This window comes from Dendrobates tinctorius, unplaced genomic scaffold, assembly GCF_039654945.1.
Source record: "Dendrobates tinctorius isolate UK_male_01 unplaced genomic scaffold, ASM3965494v1 ptg000043l, whole genome shotgun sequence".
Taxonomy (NCBI): domain Eukaryota; kingdom Metazoa; phylum Chordata; class Amphibia; order Anura; family Dendrobatidae; genus Dendrobates; species Dendrobates tinctorius.
In genome coordinates this window covers 38,988,883-38,995,247 of record NW_027361711.1, presented here as the reverse complement: position 1 = coordinate 38,995,247, position 6,365 = coordinate 38,988,883, and the positions used below count along the sequence as shown (strand labels likewise).

General features: G+C 46.1%; 1 non-coding gene across 1 annotated transcript; it reads right to left on the bottom strand.

The window, feature by feature from the left end:
* Positions 1-351: 351 nt before the first annotated feature.
* On the bottom strand, positions 352-434 carry TRNAL-CAG (transfer RNA leucine (anticodon CAG)). Its single transcript has one exon. It is a non-coding gene; the product is annotated as a tRNA-Leu (tRNA).
* Positions 435-6,365: the final 5,931 nt, after the last annotated feature.

Sequence of the window (6,365 nt, the reverse complement as noted above, 5' to 3'; positions counted from 1 at the left end):
CTTTTGTGGCGCCCCTGAGGGTTCAGTTGCCACAGAGGTACTGCACATAGAATCATAGAATCATAGAATCATAGAATCGTAGAGTTGGAAGGGACCTCCTGGGCCATCTGGTCCAACCCCCTGCTCAAAGCAGGATTCGCTAAATCATCCCAGTTAGATGTCTGTCCAGCCTCTGTTTGAAGACTTCCATTGAAGGAGAACTCACCACTTCTCGTGGCAGCCTGTTCCACTCATTGATCACTCTAACTGTCAAAAAGTTTTTTCTAATATCTAATCTGTGTCTCCTCCCATTCAGCTTCATCCCATTGCTTCTAGTCTTTCCTTGTGCAAATGAGAAAAATTAAATGTTGATGTCAGAAGTGGGATTTGAACCCACGCCTCCAGGGGAGACTGCGACCTGAACGCAGCGCCTTAGACCGCTCGGCCATCCTGACTTAGACACCTCGTCCTGAGGTGTGGTACCCCACTATCCAGGTAAGGTGGAGACACCTGACCACGCTCCAACACCTTCACCCCACACCACAAAGTAGTGGAGCAAAGCACCTTGGGCGGCTCCCTGCTTGGAGTGTAGCAAAGCACCCATTGGTGGCTCCCTGCTTGGAACACGAAACGTGCTGGGAGGCGGGTGGAGTTTAGTACATACAAAAGAGCGGGAAGAGTTGAGTCAGTCAGTCTTTCATTCAGTCAATGAGAGAGGATGTAGAAGGACAGAGTGTGAGACAGAGAAGATCCCCGGGAGAGGAATAATGTAGAAGAAGGAAGTGCTGCAGTGGGCCACAGTGATCTGGGTCTGCTGGCACAGGAAAGAGACAGAGAAAGGAAGCTTGATTCTCCATTGGGAAGAAGGATTAGCACGGAACGTGAGGAGAATAAGAGAACAAGGACCAGGGTTAGAGGAGAACCCTTTTCAAGTTCTAAGCGCAAGGCCGAGGTCCGGTCCCCGAGGTTGTACGGATACTAATGGTTCTGCAGCAGACACCGGAGGAATAGAAGTAGTGACCACTTTATTCCCAAACAAGACTTGGGGACACAACAGCAACTTATTAGTGAGACGGGACTTAGTAGCAAGGAGTCCCCGAAGCAGGCTACAGCTGTCTGCCGTACAGGTAGAGTTCATAGGAACATCTGACAGGAGGAACTCCAGTGTAACTCAGTACTAGGAGTACTTCACTCAAAGGCGCTATAAGAGGAGACGTTCAGAAAAGGCACATATGTTGGTGGAGTGTTGGAAAGGAGTACTTCATCTTGCCTGGAGGTTGGCTGGGCTCCTGACCCAGAGGACACGGCACGGATGCGGGCACCTGTACCTGCAACAGACTGTGAGTAAAGCTTTGGAACTACATGCCCTGGTGTCCTCCACTTATTCCTGCATCAACCTGCCCAGAACGGCTACATCCCTTGCGCCTGACACTACACCATCTAAGTGTCACTTCACCTGCACTGCCCTGGGACTACAGCCCTGCCTGCGGAGGGCTATACCATCACTGCTGCACCACACCATCTGTCCCAGAGGATCTGTCTGCAGCGTCGGCTTACATCTCTATTGCCGAACACCACAGGTGGCGTCACGAATCACTCATCATAAGCAAACTGAACATTCCCCTTTTACAATGGGTGCCCAAGGCCACAGGCCGGGTCCCAGCTGCCGTGACATCTCCCATTGAAGCTCATCGGTCCCGGTACCGAGTACCCCACAGCCCTGGGTGTGAGGGCATCCCACTTTTATCCTAAGTCATGTAATAAGGCTCATTAAAGGGTCGACATTGACTTTTAGGATCGCTACTTCCAACAAGTGGCACTAGAGTTCTAGTCCTCTGCCTCTCTGAAGAGACAATTTGCATAATTAGCATATTTCCCAGAGGAGCATTGCGGCTTTAAGTCTCTTCATCTCGACATGCTTAGCATGTCATTCTCCGCAAGGAAAAATGATACTTCTTGGATATGGATACCATCCAAAAAGAGGAATTAAATACAGGAGATTTTTTTCTTTTTAAATATATATAATTTTCCTTATGTAAGCTAGGAAGCAGGTCACTGAGGGATCAGTGACCTGTCAGACGCCATACTGGTAAATACCTAAGCAGAGCACCTCATGAAGACCCCCCCACAGCCTTGCCCCTAAGCCTGAGCATATCATTAACTCAAAACTAATAAAGATAAAACAACAACCACAAGATGGATTTCCTCAACCAAGGTATCATTGTAATGGGTATAACGGTGCCAACCTGACAAGATCTTTAATTTAAACAATCCTGCTTGCAGGTTCCCTTTAACACCCATAAACCAGGTCGGCCATGAAAGACAATGAGTATGCAGAAAGAAATTAAGCTGCACACAGATGACATCTGAGCGCAGTCCAATTTTCATGGACTGACTGAATGAAAATGGAGAATTATTTTTCCCATCCTTTACTCAGCCGAGAAAATTGGATCATACTATGATCACGTGTAACATGGAGCAGGGCAGAAACCGTAGTTGAGGTACTCATTTTTCACGCCCCTGAAAGCTAAATGAATATTGGGGTCCTTTGGGTCCTGGCTGGGTGTGTGGGCTTTGTCCATGGGAGCTCCACTACCTTGCAGGTCACATGATGCTGTTGACTTCAGCTGGCCAGGACCAGATGTTAAAGAGTTTAATGAGGGAGAACACCACTTAAAAAGGACCTGTCTTTTTTACTGAACAATAATTTGGAGGGAATGTGCAACAGATAGCGGGTGCATAACTTCATGAAAGTTTCCCGTAATACATGGAACATTTTCATACACATTCTCTCTGTTCTTCCTTAATCCTCTGTCTTCACTACCACCACTCAGCATGGTATTTCAGGAATTTCTTCAATAATGGTACTACAGTCAGTAAGTGAGAGTCCTGTACTTAATCCACAGTTCCCCATCCTTGCCCCAGAGCAGACCCCAAAGCAATAGGCAGCCCCCAACATATAATGACGGTGAAGCAAGATGAAAAAACACACAGATAGAAAGATAGGCTGAGCAAATGATGGGGCCCAAGCTAACTAAATAGGACAGGATAGGAAAGCTGCTGTCTGCAATCCGCCAAAAACCCTATCAAAACAAGGGCCAGCAGGCTGATAGTGAAAAAGGCCCTGAAGATGCTAGGCTTCAAAAGACTATATCAGCACTCAGGTATTTTCTGAAGACAGAGCAAAAAGGAATTCAACTCACTCCAGCAGGGAATGGCAGAAATTCAGAAAAACAAGGCAAAACAAAACACAAATGCAAAAAGCAGTGCAGAAAACTTAGCTTTTGAGGAGCAGGAATCAGACTGGTCTTCTAGAATCCCTCAGAGAGATCACCAGCAAGGCAGAAGGGCGTCGGCTGCCTTATGTCCAGTCAGCAATTCCCGTCACCCAGTCATCATCATCATACCCAGGTGCTTGGTAATCAGCCTCACTACCTTCCTGTGAAGGGGAAAATGAACTCACAACAGTATCTCCCCCTTGAGGAGGGGTCACCGAACCCTCATCCATGCCACCAGGGTGATTAGGGTGAGCCCGATGAAAGGCACGCACCAATCTTTTGGCATGAATATCAGAGGCAGAGACCCAGGAATTATCCTCCTGACCATAACCCTTCCACTTAACCAAATACTGGAGTCTCCATCTAGCCAGACGGGAATCCAGTATCTTCTCTACCTCATATTCCATGTTACCTTCAACCAATACAGGGTCCGGAGGTGCCACCCCAGGAACTACTGGTTCAACAAACCTCTTCAAATAAATCCCAAAAAAGAAATCCTCTGTACCCCAAAAAGGCATTTCGATCCTTTGACATACAGGGAATTCTCCCTCAAGATCCGGAACACAGTCCGAACATGTTCCACATGAGAATCCCAATCCTTGGAGAAGATCAAAATATCATCCAGATAGAAAATCAAAAATTTATCCACAAAGTCTCGGAAAATGTTGTTCATGAAGCACTGGAAGACAGAAGGGGCATTAGTGAGCCCAAAAGGCATCACCAGGTACTCAAAATGTCCCTCTGGAGTATTAAACGCCGTCTTCCATTCATCCCCATGCTTAATGCGGATAAGATTATATGCCCCCCTGAGGTCAAGCTTGGTAAACCAGCAAGCACCTTTAACTCTGGAGAATAGATCCGAAATCAGGGGTAACGGATACTGATATTTAATAGTAATTTTGTTGAGGGCACGATAATCAATACAAGGCCTTAATGAACCATCCTTTTTGGCCACGAAAAAAAACCCAGCACCTAAGGGTGAAGAGGATGGTCTAATATGACCCTTCTCCAACACCTCCTTAATATAGGATCGCATAGCCTCGTGCTCGGGTACAGATAAATTGAAGAGCCGACCCTTGGGAAATTTACACCCCGGGCTCAGTTCAATTGCACAGTCATAACTCCTATGAGGAGGCAAAGATGCAGACTCATTCTCACTAAATACATCATAAAAGTCCGCCAAATAGTCAGGAACATAATGCGACTGAGGAGAGGTGGAAAAAACCGAAGCCTCACTAAAGGCACACCAACAACCCCAACTCACCACAGACACAGATTTCCAATCCAAAACTGGATTATGAATTGCAACCAGAGAAACCCCAGAACAAAGGTATGATACAAATTATGTAACACCAAAAATCTGCAATTTTCTTGATGGTCTGGGGCGACCCGCATTACCACCTGGGTCCAAAACTGAGGTTTATTTTTCGCCAAAGGAGTGGCATCAATCCCTCTCAAAGGGACAGGCGTCCGCAGAGGTGTCATTGGAAATTTCACAACGTTTAGCAAAATCCAAGTCCATTAGGTTCAGGGCTGCTCCCGAATCCACAAAAGCCTTGGCGGAAAATGTGGACAGGGAGCAGATCAGAGTAATTGCCAGAAGAAACTTAGGTTGAACACCACCCACAGAAAACGTGTGTGCAAAACATTTCTCTCATTTAGGACAGACAGAAATAATATGCGAGGCATCTCCACAACAAAAACACAGCTTATTACGCCTTCTGAACTCCTGACGTTGCTCCCTGGACAAAACTCTGTCACATTGCATAGATTCAGACACTTGTTCAACAGGTGGCAACACCTCTCGTGCAGTCCTGCGTTCACGTAAACGCCGATCAACCTGAATGGCTAATGACATAGAATCGTGAAGACCAGAGGGAACAGGAAATCCCACCATAGTATCTTTTACGGCTTCTGACAAACCCTTCCGAAAGAGAGCTGCCAAGGCATTATCATTCCAGGTAGTAAGGACCGCCCACTTTCGGAATTTTTGACAGTACAATTCTGCAGAATCTTGACCCTGGCTCAATGCCAACAGGATCTTTTCAGCCTGATCAATAGCATTAGGTTCGTCATACAACAACCCCAAGGCTTGAAAAAATGCATTCACATTAGTCAGAATAGGATCATCTGGTTTCAAAGAAAGCGCCCAATCCTGGGGATCGCCACGCAGCAAAGAGTTGACAATTTTAACCTGCTGCGCGGAGCTCCCTGATGAGTTAGGCTTCAAGGCAAAAAATAATTTACAATTATTTTTGAAATTCAAAAATTTAGACTGATCCCCAAAAAACACATCAGGAGTAGGGATCTTTGGTTCAGCAGCATGTGAATGAGCAAGGTAGGCGGAAATTCCCCGCACTTCCGCAGCGAGCTGCTCCACACGATCAGACAATTGCTTTATCTCCATTGAGAGAAAAAAAAATTTCCCCCTAAGGCCTCAGAAATATAGAGGAAAGAATATACACACTTTTTGTTTTTTACAATTCTTTCCTGCTATTGAGTACCCTAGGATATGCGGTAGGGCTGGTGATTCTGTTATGAATGAGTCACCGTAGAAGGCAAAAACAGAAATACTAGCTAAGTCCAGAAAACCAGAGAAGTTGGCAGCTATCGGATTGCAGACCCCTGAACCTATCAACAACGACTAGCAGTAGCCGTGGGGGGTTCCTACGGTGCCCTAGACCCCTCAATCACAGCTGGAGAACTACATAGCCTAAAGACAGAAAGGGAAATCTAAACTGCCCCAGAGCAGACCCCAAAGCTATAGGCAGCCCCCAACATATATTGACGGTGAAGCAAGATGAAAAAACACTCACACAGATAGAAAGATAGGCTGAGCAAATGATGGGGCCCAAGCTAACTAAATAGGACAGGATAGGAAAGCTGCTGTCTGCAATCCACCAAAAATCCTATCAAAACAAGGGCCAACAGGCTGATAGGGAAAAAGGCCCTGAAGACGCTAGGCTTCAAAAGACTATATCAGCACTCAGGTATTTTCTGAAGTCAGAGCAAAAAGGAATTCAACTCACCCCAGCAGGAAATGGCAGAAATTCAGAAAAACAAGGCAAAACAAAACACAAATGCAAAAAGCAGTGCAGAAAACTTAGC